General features: G+C 40.2%; 1 protein-coding gene across 5 annotated transcripts in view; it reads left to right on the top strand.

The window, feature by feature from the left end:
* LOC105255365 (SH3 and multiple ankyrin repeat domains protein 1) overlaps positions 1-23,065 on the top strand; it is a 115,019-nt gene that overhangs the window by 24,837 nt on the left and 67,117 nt on the right. For all 5 annotated transcript variants that reach the window (XM_025410789.1, XM_025410776.1, XM_025410773.1 and 2 more), the window contains exon 2: positions 20,526-20,587. The gene's annotated coding sequence lies outside the window, so the exon portion shown is untranslated. The remainder of the gene's footprint in view (positions 1-20,525; positions 20,588-23,065) is intronic.

Genomic DNA, 23,065 nt, shown 5'->3' with positions numbered 1-23,065 from the left:
TTCGCGTCTCTTGGGGATTTTACCAACTTCCATAGGTTTTACTCTCTGCCTCGCAACTCTCGCCAAGTAACCTTTCTTTATTACACTTTAATCTAGTTTTTGGAGCGATCTTTTGAATAAATCGTTGGCGTTAATATCGATTTTAACACAAGTAACGTTAACGCGAATACGTTCCAAGTTCACTCGTGTATTCACATGACAAACATCAAATTTTATAAAATATACAAGTAAGGTACGGGACTTGTATTTCTTGTAAAAAGTAAACATCTTTTTTCTTTGACAAAGTTCCCAGACATGCATAATTTTTCAATATCTCAATTTTTAATATATCAATTCAGTGAACTTACAATTAGTTTCTTTATTTTTTTGCGAAAAAATTTTGGCAATTGTGTTGCAATTAAAAATTTAAGTTTACATTTTTATAATGCAATACTTTAAAGATATCTTGAAACACATTGCATTTACGAAAAAATTGTGCAAAAAATACTTATTTTTTTTTACAAGGAACATGATAGCACCGACTATTCCATCTTTGAGACATCCTGTAAATTTTTTCTCATATGTACGCGAGCAATGTATACGGGCGATATTTTTATGACAGCTATGTCGGCGTGTTCCGTGCTCGATAGGAGATGGCCTTATCTCCGCGTATATATGCGATTTGTTGTGTCAGGAAGGAAATTGCATCACGCACGTGTGCATCTGCGGCGCGAGAGACGCGACAAATTTCAAAGGCTGTCATTGCTGCGGAAGATCGCATCGTAAAAAAAAAAAATGCGGATTTTCGCAACGTGAGTTGCGCAAGCTCTCTTCAGCAGTAATAATAAAAACGCGGTAAATTATGATGGACTCTTGTCGCGTCGGTTTTTCAGAGAGGAACTCGTCTCGTCGATATATAAGAGACTTCCACTCTTTCTTAATTTATGACCGTCAAGTGGCACGTTACTTTTAACGAGGGCGAAGGCACGAGTCGCTTTTAGAACACTAGACTTTTGACACTCGAGCTATTTTAATATTCTTTACGATCGCTTAATTTCCTCGCATCTACGAAATTGCATCTTTGAATCGCATACGCATGATTTCCACCGAAAGGAAAGTGATTCCGTCATCGAACGCTACTTCACAACGACGTAACGTTTTCCTTTCTTCTGGCCGGAAAGGAAAGAGAGAAGGTCGATTACTATTTTATGAAAATTCACTCTTACATCGCTTCCTGTCAGATAACAATCATCCCAAGTTTTTGTTGCGTGTCGTGAAAGAAATTTCTTCGAGGCTTCCCTCCTATCTTTTTCAGTTTTCACCGACGCGACATACGAAATTCTCTTAAGCGCATACAAATGACCTCGCCCCTATGAATATTCATGCTCCCCGCGGACGCGCGGATCTACTGATGCTGTGAAATAATTACTTTGTCTACAGCGCGTCGGGCCTTTATCTGTCGACGTGATCGCAATGCAAGTTCCGTTGACGCGAATTCTTAACGCACGTTCATCTTTGTATGTCCGAGGACTGTAAAATATTGGAATGGCTAGTTGTAGGAAGCGAGAGTCACGTAACGTTCTCACGAAAGCCGAGTCAGATCTCATAGATATATTATTTTCCATTCTATTGCATCGTTCAGTGCCGTCGATATCTCGCGTCCCATGTAGATATGATACTATCGTGTTCCTTGTAAAAAAGTAAGCAGCCTTTTCCTTTGGTAAAATTTCCAGAAATGCATCGTCTTCGAAATCTTTTATTTTTTCGTACATCAATACAATGCATATTTGCTGTTTCTTGATTCTCTTTATATAAATGATTCTAAAAAATTTACGGTAATTCTGTTATAATTAAGACCAATATATTTATATTTTTATATAATGATAAAATTGGGAAAATTTTATTTGACAAAACAAATTTTTTTGTGGCAATGAAATGTGTTTTTCGGCTCGTCAACTTAAATAAAATCATTTCACGTGTTTTATTATTAAAATGTAGACTTAATAATATATTAGACTTAAACTAATTATTAAAATTTTATATAAAAAATAAAAAACAGCAAATATATGTAAATATATATTAGGATATTAAGAAACGAGATATTTCATAAATGATGCATTTTCTGAAATTCTGTCAAAGGAAAAAAAATATAAAATTTATTTTTTTTATACGAAATATATGTGTGTGTAGTGCCTATCTTTATTTATTTAGAACATCTTGTATTTCTCGTTCGAAATTATTTAAATATCATAAACGATTTTAAATCGCTCTATTATATCCAAATTAAATTTTAAATCGGACAATCTTAAGATGTCATATATAAATAAATATTTCAATAAGGATTTCAATAAAGATTTCTCGTTCTCTTTCACTGTCACGATAGGTATACATCAAGCATGACGATTCCATGTCGATCGAACGATGGGAGTTCGCGCGCCCGTGTGTTTGCATACCAGGCCAGGCAACGGCTGCGCTTATTACCGTAGATTGCATACGTTACCTCTTGTTGCATCTTACATGGTAGTGTATACATCGACACGCGTACATGGAGTTATCTAAGGGCACCGCGATACGACTGCGCGGGAATCTAATTAGTTGCACTTTCAAATTCCATCGATTATACATTTTCCCGTAGCCCAGCTCGAGTCGTTCGCTCGTAGCCTTGTAACGTTTCTTTTTTTTCTTTGCATACGTTTTGTTCCATCGACGGTAAATGGCGAGTGACGAGCGGAGATTGATCGCCGTCGTAAAAATCGAAGGCGAAGTTCAATCGGTCACATTCGATTACAAGTTGGAATTTTATTCGCGTGTCAACGGTTACATAAAGCAAGGTAAAAGTACCGCGTATTGAGTTTTCACATCACGTAGAACTTTGATAAATAACTCGCGTAGGTGTCTACCGTGCTGCCTGTCCGAATGTTTGAATTGAATTTATCTCCAAGTTTTTCGAGGACGTCGTTTCGCGCACGCCACCTTTTTTTCCCCTTTTTTTCACGCCGCTTGAAAGTTTCTCGCATTAAACAAATTTGTTCGTCTCCCTCTCCTTCTCCTCCTTCGCGCTGCGATTAAGTCTCGCTCCGCTCTTGTTCAGAGGAACTCGTATCGTCACGTGTATCATTTGATTCTATTTTGCTTTCTCCCTTTTTGTACTCCGGTTTCATCTCGTGTCGGCGTTGCGTCTCACTTTTATCACGCTTTTATCATTGGCTTGTCTTATCGCTAACGATTTCTCGCCATTAAGCGTTGCACTAACAATCCCTTGCGATTCTAAGGCGGGTTTAAATATTCTTTGTTCTTATCTGTTACCTTCGCTTCTTTCTTGTTAAATTTCTCTCCGAACGACATTTACGCAAAACTTCCGCTTTCTACCTTTTCTCTCTACGTATTTCCTGTTTTTTCTTTCCCGCTATTTTCCTCTCGATACAAATTGACCAAAGCAACTTTATCTGTAATTTCGTAGAATGCTCTAAAAGAGAAAGGCATTTTTAGGAAATGGCTGTCGATTGACACTTTGTTTTTTTTTTTCTTTTCATTATCTCGAACGAGGGAACATCTTCGAAGCTGCGGAAGGTGCGTCCCAGATGTGCGTCCCCCACGTTTCCTCGCTGTGAAATATTTTTTTTTTCGACGTAGGAATCACCACGACGGCGCATATCACCCGTTTTATCGCGATCCAGGAACGTGCGGAGGTTTCCCCTCTCTCGAGGAGAATCCTTCGTTTCTTCGACGTTTCTGATCTGGTGTGATGTGCCGTAGTGGTTTTTCCTGCATCGTCTATCCGTCATTCGTCACGATGCGAGAGAAGAAATTTCCCGCGTCCAAGATTGCGATATCATAAAGATGTTAGTGGCGGCAATGCATCGCTTCAAGATAGCCATTAAGAAATATTGAAAGGCGTCTTTAAAGCGTTAGTTAATAATCCATTCTGCATTCGAGGAATAAAGCTTAGCATAGAGCGTCCTAAGCGAGATGAAGCGATAAGTTACATCATATATTTTCTGTTCGTGTCAATATAGTTATATACTCGTATGAATAACACGTATTCATTGTATTCATTCTCGATGGAATAATATTTTCCTACTCTTACAATATGATTTTTAATTTTTAATAAACAACTGTATTTTACATGATTTACTCTCGGCACAATTATTTATATTAATTAATTTTCTTCATTTTTCTAATAATTGTACCGATGTGATATTTTTGTTAATAATATTATTCAGAGCATAATATGTTATATAGTAATATATCTGCGGCTTATAACATGTTTATCTTTTGCGGGAATAAAAAAAATGTAAAATCCGACACTGTACACATGTGTATAAATGATTGTAATAGCCTTATCGGCCGTGACCGACTTACATACGAGGTGATTTTGATTAAATCGCTCGGGTCCCCAGCAGACTTAAATAAACTTGTTCCGAGCGTAGAATCCGCTTATGTCTTATTTCGCCCCCGATTTCGTCCCCGCGTCCCTCGTTTATTTCTCGAAGATACCATTACGCGCGCGATGGCTCGCGTGACTTCCGGCGCGTGTACCCGATCGTGTAATCCGTGAAAGATAATTAACACGCCCGTTACGTCTCCTTTCTCTCTCTCTCTCTCTCTCTCTCTCTCTCTCTCTCTCTCTCTCTCTCTCTCTCTCTCTCTCTCTCTCCCCCTTTCTCTCCCTTCCGATTTGCGCCGTCAAAGAAGCGCGGAGCGCACGTTCGGTCCGTTTGGTGCGTAATAAATGATCACGCGGAACACCATGAGGCATGCTTTTCCGATATAGTAGCCCTTCGCCGACGCAAGCGTGCTTTAATAACGCAATATCGTTCCTCGGAATTTTTCGATTATCATCGCGAGGTGGGACGAGTTTATTAATGGCACGGTTGCGAAACGAATTCTTTTTTTTTTTTACTTATTGTTGATTGATGACGAGAATTAGAACAAAAAATACGCATATGTGTCATATTTTATTTATCGATGTATTGCGTGTCTCTTTTGAAAAAATGTGTTGAAAGAGAAGAAACGAAAGAGCGAAATGTATACTTTATTTATTCCGCTTTTATCTTCCGCGGATTGAATGAATTTGTTCTAAAAGTGTAAATTGTGTGAGTTTTAACATATTTTTTTAGGATCAATGAATTATCAATTTATTTTTATTAATTATTAATTTATTTCTTAGAATCGTTTATTATAATATTGTAGCAATCAAATAAATCATCACATTTGACAAAAAGCATCGTGATGAAGGCAAATTATCTCGGATTGGAGGAAATCGACATCCTGCATTAAAACCGAATTAATTCCAAGAACGGATATGCCAGATATTCGTCCTCGAGGGTTGAAACGTCTAATTATTTTCACGCGCAGCCGCAAAAAACAATCCACATCTCCGATTGCCACGGAAACGTATATTTTATCGATAAAAGTCGATTATTATGACTTTGCGTTTATTCTATCTAAAGCAAGTCGACCAACATTAGATACGCTTCGAGACTTGTAATTATTAACGCGTTGACGGATAAATGAACTGTATCATTTAGTACGCGTCGTTTAACTTCTATTGCGGAAAATTTGTTACGCGATAAATACTCGATGATATGCATCAGACTTTCTTTTTAAAAGTCCATTTTAACATTTTTAATTAAGAAAATAATAATTAATAAGCAATATGATAATAGATACATAATATTCATAAATAAAAAATACAATAATTTTAATTAACCTAATTATTGTAATATAAAATCATCATACATTTATACATTTTATTATTAAAATTATTGACAATTATTGTTAATTATTAATATTTATTTATCAATATCAATATAACAGTATTATTAATAACAATATTTTTGTTAATAATAATTATAATATTGATTATGTTAATTTGCGCTATTTTATTAGAATTTTATTTGTATCATATAAATGTATTCAGAGATCAAAATTATCTTTGAAATGTACATATATCAATATATCGTGTAAAGAAACGAAAAGTACACATTTCCGGTCGCATTTATCCGTATTATTTTTTTTGTTTTTGTTCCGCGAGTAACACACGTGCGGAGGAAGGAAAAAAGTGAGATTCCGGTGAGTCTGCTCGTGCAGGAATATACACACAGGGTGACTCGGTGATTTACGATCGGTGATTTCTCATGCTCGGCCTCCTCTCTCGCGTCCTGTCGATCCGTCCGATAGATTCGAGTCCGGAACAAGGGAGAGTACTCGATAGATCGAGGCGCGATTAACGCGACGGCGAAGTCAATTTCGATCCGCGAGAGAGTATCCAGACTGATTGCAAAAATCTTCATTGCGCGCGCGCGCGCGCGCACGCACGAATGTACCCTCCTTGTATATGTAATGTCGGAGTATCTTATTTCATTACACATCATGTTCGGTATTGAATTATCTCTCGAACAATCGCGCATATATCATGTGGCCGAATGTAGGTGTTGTCGAATAATATGCAATAATCTCGTGAAGGATATACAATTTTTCCCAATATTAAAATTCCAATGTAAAAATTCCCAATACACGCGGTCATTTACATTATGCAATTTTGAATTTTATATTTATTATTTTATATTATTTATTTCTACTCAAGATTACGTTACTCAAGTTTAACGTGACGCGTTGGTGCGCGTATAAAGATCGGAGATTATTGTCCATATTTGGGGTTAGACACGTAATAAGAATATAGATCGAAGAATTTGTTAGTAAAATATATGTAAATATCGGCGATGTCTGCGTACACCGTATAAGCGGGAGCAAAAGAGATTTTACGATACGGATTTGCACATGTCGCACTAGCTAGCAAACGACGAGCTTCGTTTTACGGATAAACGTACATACGTTGCGATCGCGCCGACAACAGCACCGGGAAAACCGGGGCTATCGTACGCGTTGAAAGTAGCATTTCGATCGGTCGTTACAAGAGGACGATTTTCACTCGCGTACGTGGCCAGAGCGACTATCGCACGACGTGAAAATCGGCGCGATGTTGTCGGAATGGCCGTAAAACTTTAATCGCCCAAGTGCATCCTTCCATTTGACGAAAGTCAAACACTTTTATTTACCGGCCAATTCGCCGGTTTTTACGCTCGTCTGAGGAAGGTGCAAACCTTGTGACCTCGTTAGAGAGCGAATTTCTCTCCGTGTTTCAGATCCTCGGGGTTTTTTCGATCGAAAAGTAACACCGGCAATTTCGTTTTTCTTATTTTTATTAAAGATCGGGAAGATCGCGCTCCTGTGTCGATTGACCATCGACGAAACGTTTCGACGATATCATAAAGACGACAACGTACGACGGTGGCTTCCAGGCTACCTTTAGTTTACTCCTCCGAGATGAGACTTTTCTCCTGTTCCACGCTCATTACGCGAAATTGACTTTGGTTTGTAAACCAATCGCGTAGGTGCTGGTGTGCGATGGGTCGACACGTTCGGCAGAAAAACGTAGCGAGTTGCGAATTACGCCAATTAGCCGGGTCTGGTGCGAGCAAAAAGTTTCTCAGCGTGTTATGTCGAGTTATTATTTCGTAATTTATGCGCGTTTATGCGCCAACCACGAGAATGTCGACGAAATACTTGCTTCTCTCTTATTATTTCGATTCAATATAGTACACGAATAAACGATATTTATTCTCTCTTTTTAAAATTGCATAAATTTCCTAAAATAATTATCGTAAAGATGAAGAAAAATTCTCGCATTATGTGCGAGATCGTAGCATTAATAAAACATGTAGGCCGTATTGCATTTCGAGAGAGACAAAACGCGATACGTCCATTATTGTGTGTCTCGTTATCTGCAGGTATTCTTAACTATAGTTGCGCTACATTGCGAACGAAGATAAGAATTGGCACTTTTTGCCCGTCTTTCTGGGTTACCGGTTGTTTGTTATTGCTCGCGGTTGGCGATAGTTGTTGGAGCGCCGAGAGCGATTTACTAAGCTACTTGGCAACACGCGACTAGAAAGTTGCCCGCCTAACATATAAATCGAGCATTGTTCGTATAACTGCCTGTCCGCCCGCCCGCCGCGCCTTTTTTCCCTCTAATTGCATTCGAATTCCATATTCAAGAGAGAGAGAAAGGAAGAGAGAGAGTACTTAGATGCGATACATTTAGCGCGATAGATCGCTTGAGCGTGCGGAATACGTTGTAATACGCGAACGTGAACTTGCAAAGTTACAAATTGTGCGCGTGCACTGTTCCATTCGCGATTTAGCGTGCGATCGGTCGTGCATTATACAGCGCGGCTGTTATAGACAAGTCGCACTTTCGACAAACTATTTGCGCAAATGGAAATTCGCTAGCACGATAGATTTTTGAATTGCATTTTGCGCTGCATAAAATTGAGAGAGAGAGAGGGGGGGGGGTGAAATATTCGTCATTTAATCCCCATCGAGAGATAAAAGCGTGAGATAAAAACGGCAGGACTAAAACTTGAGCAGCAACGCACTCGGTATCGTGCATATCAGAATGTAATTTAAACTTTTAATCGTATCGCGTTTTAACTTTGAAATTGCATGCGTATGAATATTCGAGACTCGACGAACTCTCGTAGAAATTAAACGAGAAATCATTATTTCTAATTGTCGATATGTACTTTCGTTTTTTAGCCAAGTGGAAAGTGAAAATGAAAACAAGAAATTAGCTTCAATCTCCGTTCTTTGAACGTTGAATAACGCTGAGAGTTAATTGGCTCGCGATAAAATTTTAGGAGCGAAAAGAGAAAAAAGAATTATAGTCGCGTTTGTGAGAGTCGTGTCTTCCGTATCGATTTGTATTGCTAAATCGCAGAGCGAATACATGCAGAGCGATAATAATGGTCCACGTCGGCAGGATGAATATAGAGAAGCGAGAGATCTGATTTCTCTCTCTTCGATTCGATTTGTGAGAGAGAGAGAGAGGAAGAAAGAGAGGCGAAAAGAAGAGGTAAGAGAACAGGAGATATGGAGAACAGAAGATGAAACGGGCACGTAAAGACTTTTGCCCTGCCTAAGGGGCTGGGATGTAAAAGACAGAGTCATATTAGAGACTGATGGACGGACGGTGGAGTTATTAATTCTGCCTTTAATGAATTCCCGTGTCGTTTCGCGCATTTAGCCCCTGGTCTTAAATGGCGTCAGGTCCTTTAAATGCTAATCCGACTGGATCCAGTACCGATTAATTGCCCTCGCTTATACCGATTCCGCGTGATTTTTTCGCACCGTGATCCGCCAGCTCTCGCTTTTCGTCGATTTACCTGTCTCTGTCGCTCTCGCTCATCTTAATTGAATCTCTCTCAATTATATTTATTTTGGAAAGCAAGCTGTACACTTATCGATTTCGTCTTGATGTATGCGTTAATTATTACGCACACATTTGCGATCGCGATTATATTATCGTCTTGAAATAGCTCGCGATTTAAATAAGATCGATGAATGAGAAACCGTGACCGATCGTTGCTTTGAAAAAAAAATAAAGAAAAAAAAAAACCGGTATTACGTAGAAATTCGTTTTCATTGTCGTGTCAATAAATGGCATTACGCAGAAATGGCGTATATAATCGCGGAATGCTGCGTCTGTTGCACGCTGCTGTGTGCTTCGTAAGACCGATTAATCGCCACAGAAACGCACGCGCGCCCGTCATTACGAGCATTTAATTATTAATCGATCGCGCGCAAAGCTGCCGGCATGACTCGCGCTTATTCAGCGCTTATTGTAGCCGATACATTTGTCGGTTAATAATATTATACGAAGAATATCTCGAGAATTATCTGTCTTGCGAGAAATATCAATTCAATTTATTCAAACGTACACATTGAAACGTGCGATCGTAATATATTAATACGCCTCGCCGTAAAGATATAAAAATTTATATCTTTCAATTTAAATATTCAATGTGTGAGCTCGCAAAAATAAATAATGATAATTTCGAGTTTGAGTTAGAGACAACAAAATTAATCTAAAATATATCTAACGGTCTCAAGTATCTCGGGAAGCTGATGTACGTCACGGGAGTAAATTATTTCAGAATATCGGAGAGCCTTGCGAACGGGTTCTCGATCACCCCGTGTGACAGACAGACGCAGGAGAAACAAATACGCGCGTCCGATAGACGCAATGAAACGCGCATCAATATCTCGATAACCGACAGCCGGGATTTTCCAGGGCGGTTAATCGCACGGGCTTACATCTTCGTTAGGTCCGCTTTATCATCCGCGGGCTTGATTAAGATTCTTTATCAAGCAACGTCATTACTCCGTTTACTAGATCGGCGGTCGAAGAAAACGGCCTCGCACGGTGTGTATTTAGCGCGGAATATAAATTACCTTATCGGCGTCGCCCTCCCCCTCCCCCTCTTCTACCCCCTTCAACTTTGAATAAACAGACGCGTACACATGCGAGAGCGCATTCAGCGATACGCGAGCAACTTGTTATCTCGCGAATAGGATGAGCGCGAGCTCCGAGGATCCGTGACCGTGATCCCGTGGCGATTATCCGCAGGATCCACCGTGGATATCTCTCGTGGCGAGAGAGGAAGAGGAGAGAGCATCGATCGTAGATCACCGGATCACCTGCGTTCGCGGTCATTAGGCTAATGCGAGGTTATATGGGCTCTCCTCGGTGCTTATTTCCGCCTAATCAATCGTCACCGCTGACGTCATCCGCACCGATGCAGCAGCTTTTTGCCGCCGCATCACATACGGACGCGATGAATCGATTTATTTCTGCATACCGACGATTTATCATGCGCGGCTAGCTAAATATCGGCGCACCTCACGGCATGTATTATGCTTGTGTACACTCGAAGAGTGATTATTTTTAAACTTGCAATTAAGTACAATGTGCGAGGGTATCATTATAATTTATACATGGTGCGTTTATATTTGAAAAGTATATATCGAAACAATTTTGGCGAATAGCTCTTTAAAATTGTTTCCGATTCAATCGTTAGAATTAAATATTAAACGAATTTTTGATCGCGCATGTAAAAAATTGGTATTTTTAAATTATCAATTTTATTGTTATTTATATCTTTCTTGTAAATACTGTAAATTACCAGCTACAGCAATCGGCTGATTTACATGGATATTTATTTGCAAAATGACAACTTGAGCTATTATGTCGTTGTTCGTAGCTAATCGGCGGAAGCACAATGCAGGACGTTAGGGATGCACGAAATAGGAAGACTTCTTGGTCGTTAAGGCCGCACGAGGAAGAGAGAGTCTACCATTATCCGTCCGTTCCTTCCTCGAGTGTGTGTATGGCCAGAAAGAATACCAATGCACTCTTCTAATGAATGTCGATTCACTGCGAAGATATTAAAGATACGCATACATGCGCGGTCCTCTCGATATGGCTGCGATCCGAAAGTCAATAGCGTAAGTAAAAGCCTGGAAATCAATCTAGAAATCTTGTTTGTACTTTCAATTATCGTTAAAAACTGCGAGAATTATTGATATCGAAAGTAAAGGTTGATCGCAGTTTAAATAAAATTTAATTTGTTTTCCAAATGAAAAAGAATAATCGTTTTTTTTTTATAATTTTTTGACGCTAATTACGATTTTGATTTTGATTTTCAAATTTTTTTATCGCATCATAATTTTGAGAATTTTGCGATTAAAGTTGCAAAAAGCAGTAATAATTTTATTTTATCATATTGTAGCTAAAATGTAGATATTTTTATCATGTAAATTTTTGCAAAAATTTAACCACCCTAACTTGATATATTTATTTCACCATTTTAAATTTGTTAATATTTTCCACATTAGATTTGCATTTGAGGATTTGAAAAATTTTCAAGTTTGGATGAACATAATAGAAAATTATTCGGTGGATTTAATTTGTAACTTTTCCTTTGGCAATAATCTTTATATTTAGTATAATGACTATTTTATAGATCGTAATCGACATGTTTTTTTTTAAGCTTGAAAACCTTAATAACATATTTAACTGTGATTGCAATACAATTTCAACATATATCATAACTATTACATCATAAATTCATTATTGCAACTTTAACCACAAATTATTCAAAATGATGATGTGATGAAGCAATTTCAAAATCATATTTAGCATTAAAAATTGTCATTTTTTTCTTGTATTTTTTTTTTGGTTGAATTTTTTTATTACTTTATAATATGAACAGTATAATTGGCTCATAAAGATGCCAAATTACATTTCTTTATGAGAGCTCTGCAATCTCAGAAAATCACGGTAATTATCGCAATAATTCAATTTCAAAAGATATATATTCTTATCTTTCTTCCTATCAGCGCACGGAGATACAAAGATGTAAGTTAATTTACACACATTAAGCCGACCATTATTCAGGGTAGAAGTTTTCCTCCGTCTCTCTACGCCATTGACCCTGAAAGAGCCGCGCGCGTGTCAAAGGAAGCTCCCGTGTGCAAAGTATACACGCAGGGTGCGCCAAACGGTACCGCAGGAATTCGCGGAATTCCAAGGTTCTTGCGCAGGCCGCGGCGATGCCGCGACGGCGGTATCGATCGATTGATCGATCGATCGAACCAACGAACAAACGAACGAACGAACCTCTCGGAAATTTCCCAATTACGCGTCGCTCGCGTTCGGGGAAAAGCACTGAGTGCACAACCGGAAATACGTGGCATACTCGTCAGTGTTGAGATTTATGCGCTCCCTCTGACATGTCTGATATTCGTCGCATCCAAGTTTTTAACGCTTTTTATATCGCGACGAGAGCTTTGCATCTCTACTTATGAAAAAGCATTTTACTGTAAAACTTTTTTTTTAATTAACTTATATTTTTTTATTTTTTTAAAAAGCAATTTTTTTTAGCTTTCCATTTATTGCCTATTTTATCTGAAACGTTTGCGTTGAAATAAATCTATTAATAAATTAAAAGTTAAAATCGCTTTTGCCGACACGCTTTATTTACTCTGCATAAATGTTTCGATCAAACTTGCTTTGAGGCAGAATTAATTAATTTCACTAATGTTTCATTTTCAACTGTATTACTTTGTCACTGTAGCAGACTTAAAATTAAGGGAGGATAAAAAGCGGTACGCCTTCTGGCGAAGTTTCACTTTGCGCGATTAACATATAGGCGGTTCGTACATTTGCAATTCGCATCGACAAACTCGAGCATCTAATAAACAAATCATTCAATGAGACATTACGCACTTAATAACAAGGTCTTTATTTATGCGATATCGATGCCTACAATTGAATACGATCTTTCTATGAGACAAAAGAAATTTATGAGCGTGAGTAGTCAAATTTTGGCGGTGTGGGAAGAAACGAGGAGGAATAGAGATGGATTATTCCAAATCATATATGTGCACAGGATCCTGTTCGGATGACGCTCTTCCACCGGGCGACGCCGTCTTTTCGAAGGCTAAAACTCGCTCCTTACTTGAGGCTGAGCTTGTATTATGTAAAAGTGCGAGCGGCATCATGCGAGATCTCGTCGGCATAAAGTAGCGCGCATACCCGACTTTATAACGCTGTTCTCTCCGAGTGTCGATCCCCTCTTCCCCCGTTCTTCTCACTCTCTTTCTCCGCGCCGGCCCTGCCTCTCGTTGAATCTCGATGAACAAAGTGTACGATGTAACCCACTCAAACTTTACGCCGCATAAAGTGTGGGCAGAACGATCCGATAGCCCACACATTCTATCAACGATTGATACGCGAGATCAGAAATCGATTTGCGTCGAACCGATTTAAATCCTTTGCTTCAGCCGTATCTTATTAAGCAATACGCGTAATATAAGTTTCTCGTGTAGACATTATTTTATTATGTAATAATGACATAATAATTTACTACATTATTTACATTTCGAGTTTCGGGAAAAAGATCTTTTTAATATACGTATCATAATAATTTTCAAATTTAATTTTTCAATTTCCTAAATTATATTTCTGACAGGAGAGAATTAATTTATTAATAATGTGTTTAACAGAATATAATTTTGTAGGACGAGAAACATCATCGATTTTTATAACAAGCTTCAGGACTGTTAATTTCTGGAAATCCATTTCCAATTTTCGACATTTTTGATAAAAAGATATATATATATATTTGTTTGTCTCTCTCTTATTGTTAAATATATCGAATCCGGATGGAGAAATTTAAAACAAGTACATTTTTGATTGTAAGATAATTGATTATTATTGATGCGCATTAAAGCGCAGTGTCAAATGGATTCAAAATAGTGCATACTACGATAATAAATCGAGATAGTTTCTCTTACGTTAAAGTGTAGCTAAAGTATAGCTCCGACTTGTAAAGATAACGACGATAAAGTAGTCCGCTTCGGGCGATGGTTTCTCGTTATAATCTCATCGATCAGCGTGAAATCAAGGAGAAATCCGCGATATTTTACGAGGAGGATCTGCAAAACCGACGAGACCCGCCGAGAGAATTAGGAGATTGCGTGCAAAACGCGCGCGTAAGCGCGTGGGATCCTCGTAAAATAGATGGTAAGAGAAGAAGAAAGGTTTCTCTGTCCGCCCCTCCCTCCTTCTCTCTCTTGCATCTCCCTCTCGGAAATGGTCCCGCGAACCTTTTCTCTCTTTCCCCGCCGCTATTGTCTCTCGCGCGAGAGAATCCGTGATTTAGCGTTCCCATAAAAGAAACGTACCGCGCACTAATCTACGCGTTGTTTTTTTCCGCGACGCCCGTTAACATTTCGAGAACCTGTTTGCAAAAAACCTCGCCGGCGGCCCACGAGGCGAGAATCCATCAAAGACTATAATTACGTCTCCCATTTATCAATCAGTTGTGCGTTTGCATCTCGCGCATTACACAACTATGGATGTCAAAAGAGGTACGATATTATTTTACGCCCTACTTCGTTATCCTCGATATCCCCGTGAAAGTGATATAAATTTTTGAGCCGTTCCTTTTAAATATACTCTTTATTGCGACCGCAAGACTTTCCGTCGCGGACAATAGGACAATGAACTTCAACGCGGCGAGATAAGATTCCGCTGACGTCAGACGAGGGAAAACACCTATAACCAATAATACGCGCGATCGTGTTGGCGCAATCGCGATGAAATATCGGAAGACATTACGAAAGACCGCGGCAGCTTGTTTACTCGAGGTATCCCCGAGATGAATCTTCGCGGAAGACGCTCCGACGCGCGCGCAAAAGTGTTGCTCGCGCCTTTCCTGCCGCGATCGCAGGAATTTCCGTCTTCCTGCCGGCTTGTACGCGACGCGGATTAATTAAAATTACGAGAAGCAATTAGCGGCCGTTACGTGTCGACGTATTATTCGGTGAAAGTGTTGAGAACCTCGATGGACTATCGCGCCAACGGTCGGCTTCATTAATCTCGCGCACTCGAGATCGCTATTTTCTTTTTCTCTCTCATCTCCTTCTCTATCCATCTCGACCGGGCTTATCTCGCGCGGATCTATCTTCCGATACGCGCACGCGTAATAATGCGGATGCGAACTGTGAAACTATCGACAGATATCGTAAACGCCTCTCTCGCTCTTCCCCCTCTCTCCCTGTGCCACGGGGTGCGCCGCCTGAAACGCCGGTATAAATTATTAATAGATGAAAATATCGCGCGCGAGTCAAAGTCAAAGGTGTTCGACGGGGTAATGAGTTGCGCGTTTGCGATTAACATAGAGAATATGTTCGTGTTATAAAGGCAATAATAATATTAATTAATTATCTCGCCCCGCGTAACTGTTCATTAATTGTTCCGTGTTGAACAAAGGATTTTATTTATTAGACGATCGGAAGCTTTAATAAATAGACATAATGCAACGTTTATTTTTTACAAATTGAGATTGACAACGAAATTGAAAATTGGACTGGAATTATTTCCGCAAATTTTGCAAAAAATTAGAGCTGCATTAAAGTATTTGATATTTTTATTATTTCCGAGAAATCTCTATGCTTGAAGAATTTGTGGGAAATTATTATACTTCTCGAAATGTATCTTTTAATTTACGATGCCAACCAGACGATCTTCTTTGTTTAAGCTCGTTGCGGGCTGCCGGCAAACTGCACCATCGTTAACTTGAAAATCGTATATTATACTTAATATCGCATTATAATATTACCATTCGCGATTTAAGCGGCGGTCTCTGCGCACTCAACAACAGGTTAAAATTATCAGCGAAATAATGTGACCGGTCCCCTTTCACAATTCAACTCGAAATTTACAAGACAAAAGTCGCGATTATCGTTCATTCCGTTTACGAATGAGACTTATGAGACGCGATAAATTTTCTGTTTCCGGGCCGGAATGAAATTTTAATATTAAATTTTGCCTATAATTTTGCTATAATATATTCCGTCCGGAAATCCGGCGAATTTTTACGGAAAAATCGATGCTCGCGGTTTAATCTTACAATCAGTTTCGAAGCAGCGTCTCTTCGAAGAAGTAGATGTTTCGATCTTGACGACGCACGCATACGCATTGCGCGATAATCTCGCGATAATTAGGATATTTGTGGGAACCGCTTCATTAAAAGCGTATTAAAAGACGCACCTTTGGAAACGCGTTGCAGCACCGGAACCGGTCTCGAAGCCGCGCAATTTCTCCGGATTAAGGGGAAATAGCGCGCGCTTGTACTCCTATTTATAGCCAGTTCCGAGCCGCAGCGACGCGCGCACCCCCGTGTTTTTCCTTCGTGGCCTTCCGATGCATGTGTGGAGGCGCCTTTAAAAGGACACGTACGAGAGACCCGCGGTGCAACGGCGTAGAAAGAACTTTGCGAGGAGGCGAAACCTACACGAGATGCGTAAAATCCGGGCCGTTGTAAAACGAGTCGAGATTATTCTCGCGCGTCCCGTCTCTCGTTTTGCCATCGAGACGACATTTATATGTCGCGGCTGTTACACTTTGGGGCCTCGCTTTTCTGAGATTTCAAAAGGCAATTTCCATAAGTACACGCATTAATCAGAGACGGAGAGAGAGAGGCTAATCGTCAGCTGATCTCGCAAACTGCGAAACGCGCGATGAGAGATATCGTACACGAGTAGGGACGACGGTGAGAGGCACCACATATAAACAATTTTCCCATGAGAATTACAGGGAACACCGGCTCTCTCATTTCACGCGCTTCGTCTTTCGATCTGTATAATCGCGGTGGAATCTCTCGCGTTGCCGATCGAAGGACGATCCGCGATATACGGACAAAACACGGGTAGTCATTACGCCCGTGTACACGATAACTAGATGATTAATTTATTATCGCCTTGCTACTGGGTTCACCCAGTTACCCGATGCGCCCGATAGGTCAGTGCGAGGGCCGCGCTCGGCTGGGGAAAGTATCGATTTTGCATCGCACGAGCAACGCGGTTGCACGCTCCAACGTCTCTATTCGCTCGCTCTTGTAAGCAACGCGCGCTCGCTTGCGAACGTTATTGTACATCGTACGTATATAATAGCCGATCAGATTAAGCCCCTCTCCCCGCGCGCGCGGATAAGCATGCCCGCGTTTTACACGCTACTGTCGTTGTACGTAGTCGTAGTCGTCGTCGTTGTCGTTTATCGTCGAAGATGCGCGATGTACCGTGATGATGAACGACGCGGGGTTGCAAGTTTATATTATCTAGTTATCGTTCTGCTCGGCGCTATTACGATATTAAAATATTTAGAAGACTATGTGAGGAATATTGTATTTATATTATGTATAACATATGAAAAATAAATCACCCGAGAGAGAGAGAGAGAGAGAGAGAGAGAGAGAACAGCGTCCTCGATATTGAAATATATTATAATCTAGGTCAATTTGCTTGTGCAATAACGACGTTTAATGCCGCGATGCCAATTATTGTCCCGCATGTCATTCATTAATTATTGAAACACTTGCGAGGGATTATTGACTCGTTATATTAACTGCAGCAGAGAATTTCACGAACGGTCATTATCCGTGGCGAAATTATTTCGACAGAGTTTTAATAAAGATGTCATGTCGAGCGACGCGTTATCGTAAACTCTGTAAGCGGATTGATGCACTCACCGGTCGTGCGTGTATGCTAATTTCAAATTGAAGTTATTATACGAGAGAGAAACCTTCGCCTTATATGTACGTACGAAAGAGACTATTGTCATGCGGCGCGCACTCGTATCTGGCACCGCAATAATAACAACGGCGATAATAACGATTTGCATGCGCGTCGGGAATAACGGGTACTCTCTGCGGACCCACATTGCACATCCGAATGCATCTGCGAGAAAGGGCCAACCCCTCATTGTGTCCCCTCCCCCCCGCAGTAAAGACTTTAGGAATATATGTCGAAATGTATGTCAGAAATATGTATCTTGTCCTTTTTTAAAACGCGAGAAATAATCGTCCGTCATTTTTCAAAATAAAATTTTCTCTCCACGTGAGTTATATGATTGTAATTTTTTAATTTTTCGTACAACTTAATTCTATGAATTTTTTATTCTTTAACCTTTCGTCTTTATAATTTTTTTAAAAATCTTCTGTCTTCTTTTTAATGAGTAGAATCAACAATTTTTTACCGTTGTAATAAATTTTTTTTTTTCATTATAAGCGAAAGATAATTCGGAAGAATTTCACGAGACATCGAAAAGTATCGATTCAAAGTATGCTCTGGCATTTATTCGCCAAGTGTATTCTCCGTTGCGTGCGCATTTAATTCTATCGCGAGAAAGCGAGTCCGTAGATTCCCATAAGTATCGTTAGCCGTAATCCAAGACTATCCACGACAAAAAGGTATGCGATACGAAAAACTTGACACTCGGTGTGCGTGTCTAAGGCGTTCTTATCTTCTTATCACCCGATGCTATTATAAACGTCGCCCATCCCGCGCTCTCGCGGCTCTTTATCTCCCTTTGATTTTATAACGTTACGTCTCGCGCGCGCTTAGTTTACTGCTCTTAAAAGTCCGCCACGATAATGATCGTATCGTGTAACGCGCGTACTCGGGCGAACTAAATCGTAATTTCCTCGAGGATGTCTCTTTGTCACCCATCTCCAGCGTGATATAACTTTCGCTCTTCCAAGTACGTGAATTTCGAGAGAAGAAAAAAAATCCTGGATCGCGAAATCCGCTATGCAAAGTGTTCCAAGAGACTGATTGTTTAACGATCGTGCGAATGGAAGTCTAAATTAGTACGTGTCGAAAGAAATAATGAAGCGGAATTGACAAGTGCATCGGGAAGGAGGATATCGAGTATTGTTCACATTCCATTGTGTTTCGGAGAAGAAATTGTTTAATGATATGAATATACGTTCACGCGATATATTACGGGGACGTATTTTATAGCGAGCTCCGATTGGTTCATTTCCTTGTCGAGCGATAAGAAAGTCAATTTGCCGCAGTCAAATTATAGCGCGCTAATTCGCGACTGCGAAGGCCGTGATAGAGGCCGTGTGCAAGCCTCTGCGGATTCGAGATTTTCGAGACTGAAAATAGAAATAAACGACGTTAATTCCGGTCGCTCGCATACGGGATGCTAGACTCTTTCCTACAAGAGAACTACGATTTCCTGCACGATTCCGGAACACGGTTCCCGGAAAAAAGTCGGCGACTAGATCTCGTTCGACACGCACCGCGCCCTATAAAGAAAGACGAGGGATTTTGAAAAAGCGAGAGAAATAATGTTCCCTCTTTTGTACGTGACCCTTTCTACGTAATAATTGTGTAATATTATTCAATTAATAATAATTTATTAATAATTATTAATTATAATAATTTATTAGGTATTACTAATTATAATAATTTATTAATATCTTATTAGCGCTCTCTCTCTCTCTCTCTCTCTCTCTCTTTCTCTCTCTCTCTATTAGTATTATACATATATAAATAATAGATTTATTAATATCAGAGAGATTACTGATTAATATCTCTTCTGACAAACCTCAGGTAGGAGGGAGGCATCGTTGTTAATTAAAATAAATCTCTTTCACAAATATGTTGGGATATTAATGTTTTAAGATTAATATCGTAAAAAACTGCATCTCCTTTACCTTGTAAAACGAGAAAAATTTTGCGAGATACGTGTCTCATATTCTTTTTGAAATACATTGAAATCTAGATTCTCCGGATCTCATTCGACCCTCTTTACGATTTTTCCCTTTATCCCTCTCCCTTCCCTTTGTCAACTGGCGAGTGCAACGCGCTCCTTGAATTGCGCTTTATTTATGCGATTCTCAATGACCTCGAGGTTGAGATAATCTCGCGGGAAGGCACGCTGCGAGACCATTTCCCGGCGAGAACATCTATACGACTCGGCAAGGAAGGAAGGGAGAGGAGGAGGGGGGGGGGGATAGCGTAGAGTCTCGAATCCGCGGGGAATCGTCGTCCTCTCCGTGTCGTGCGGAGGTCAACGTCGTCCTTTCTGCGATTTTATTGACGTAGGCGAGGCGCGGAGTAGACGCGTTTCCCTCGCGATGAGGAATTCCAGTTTCACGTTCTCACCGTCAAAAATTTATACATATTTATGACGTTTCTCTCTCTCCTCTTTCTTTCGTTTTTTTTTTCCTTTTCGCTCGCGACGATCGTGTCTCGGTGCCTTATGCCGGAAGCGTATCGCGCCGATAGATGTAACGGTGAATTAGCACGGCTGTGAAAGAGATTTTTCTCTCTTCTCGTTGCAGATGCTGCGGTCGGCGGATCACCTTCTTCTGCATCCGAGCGGCGAGATCGCGCTCCGATTATGGTGAGTAAATTCCCCTCCTGCCTCTTTAACGCTAGCTCTTGCGAGATAAATTATTTATGACGCGCGCTGCGCGCGTCGTCGATGATAGCATTCATTCCATTTATCGTCCAGGATCGATCGTTTTTCTGCGACGACGAAAACGTAACGGTGGAATCGCCAATTCGCGCGCGTTGATTTTGCTCTCTTGCTAATTTATTATCGAATACATTTGTAAATTTAAACTCGGTCTTTTAAGCTGAATATATCAGCGCGCGTTGGAAGAATTTGCACACAATCGGGTTTAAGAAAGTGAAAAATAACGTTACACAAATTCATTTCTAATTTTATTCAATTTTGTCGACGAAAAAAAATATGTAATCTTGGGAAAAAGAATAAGAGCCTGTTTCTCGCACTTTCTCAGACGCTCATCGACGATCGATACGATGGAAATCGCATCTCATAGTTATTACAGAGTACCGCCACCCACCTAGAACCGGTCCGACACGCGTTTATCCGACATGCGTGCCCTGGTGTCTCTTTGTAACAGATGGTAACGCAACTGTTTCTGTCTTTCGCTCCAGAAACTAGGACAGCCCACGGTTATGTTATATCATTGCCTCGGATTACGCGATTGCTCGTTAACGCGTGTTCGCATTGAACACACCTTCACCCACACGAGAAACTGTTCAATATTAATTATGGCCTGCGCGCGTGCGTTGTGCACGCAATCGTGCGTAATTTTGTGTAATTTTGCGTCTAATATGCGAGCTCCTACTTCCACTCCATTAGCCGACTTGTGTAAATTAGGGCCGTCCACATCGGATTGCGAATTACAATCGGAGAAATTTTGCCGTATCTACGCGAAATGGCAATTTATCGCGCGGTTGAGGGTAACCGCTGCTGCTAAATGTAAATGCGGAGAATGTCGACGGAGAGATACCCGCAAACAGCTCGTTCTACTCGCTCGGAGGGTGACTGATCTCGATTTTACCGTTACTACTTGGCTAGAGAGAGAGAGAAGGGGGAGAGATTACTCGCGGCCGCTCTAATCTTCCGGTACGCTAATTAGTCCTCTCGCCGCGAAGGGCGTGGATAACTCCTTTATAGAGAATAACGACGTAAATGACTAGCCGCCTTTCATAATTCTCTTCTCCGCGTCTTTCTCTCTCTCTCTCTCTCTCTCTCTCTCTTTTTCTAAAGACATTACGTAAAGACGAACTAGAGTTTCGTGTAAATTAAGTTTAAAGGAGTTTGCAGGTGAACGATGCACAGACACGTTGGCGTATTTTTTAATTTTTACCGAGTTAACTCGTTATTCTACGTAACGTTGTTGGTTTAAAAGGCAAACGTCATGCGAATATATCGAGCAACGTTTCATAGGATCATAACCGCCGCTTTATCGCGCGATTATCCTCCCTGCTGACACGAGAAACGTTTTAATGGGGAGTAAACGCTTCGACGCGGATGGGACATAAGCGTGTTATTTTCCGACTTTTTCGCGATATACATTACTAGCCTCTTAAACGCGAGAGACCGCTCGATTGCGTATGTAGCCGATCGGAACTCGTTTGTACATTGTACGTACGTAGTGCCTACACGCAAGTAAAGTGGATACTGCGTGCATAGAAAAAATATGTATGTAAATGGAAATGCGTTTATGGAAAGGTATACGTCGCGATTCTTCGAAGAGCATTACACACATACGCTTCCGCGTTTAATGTATCGATTATCCTTCCGGCTTTTATCGAGAAATTAAGATTAAGCCTCTTCTCTGTATCATCCGTATATATTTTGCCTATGAAAAATGCCGCTTCGGGATAAAGAGTGATATGCCCATCAAGTATGGTCGACGAGCGTGTAATTGTGAAAAGCGGCCGCGTTCCACAGTGAAATATTAAGCATTACGCGGCACTCACGTGAGTGGAAAGCACGCGAACGTAACTCGTACACGGCCCTGTCTCGAGAAGGAACAGTATTACGTCGGTATAAGGGTACGTTCACCTCCTTCCGCTCTCGCGTTCCGAGGCACGTGTTTAAGATCACGCGCCGGATTCTATTAAGCCGGTCAATCATTACCGCTTGTTGATTGCAATGATTGCTTTTCGGTCGACAGGGCCTCTTCCAGAGACCCTCTTCCACCAGGCAGCGTTACGAAAATTATAGTTTATATCGCGGCGTTTATTAATTAGAAGGATTAAAGATTTAACCCTCTTAGCTCGCGCGAAACATCTTTGAAATCCAACGGTAATTTGTGAACCGTTCAATTACGCGATATAATTGCATGTTTTGCCTTATAAATTGCAAATTAAATAGCAAGAATATTTTGCTATATAAAAATAGAGGGAGTTTCAACTAGGGTAGGGTTTTACAGCTCTAAATAAATTGTAAATAAGCTAAATATCAATTATTTACTAATTATTTTTGTAGAATAGATTATAAAAATATTTTAATAGTAGATTGTTAAAACCAAGTATGATTTATATATATTTATGTTGACAC

The sequence above is a fragment of the Camponotus floridanus genome, unplaced genomic scaffold, assembly GCF_003227725.1.
Source record: "Camponotus floridanus strain SB8 unplaced genomic scaffold, Cflo_v7.5 scaffold103, whole genome shotgun sequence".
In the NCBI taxonomy this organism is placed as follows: domain Eukaryota; kingdom Metazoa; phylum Arthropoda; class Insecta; order Hymenoptera; family Formicidae; genus Camponotus; species Camponotus floridanus.
The sequence above is the reverse complement of the archived record's forward strand: the minus strand, read 5'-3'. Positions and strand labels throughout refer to the sequence as shown.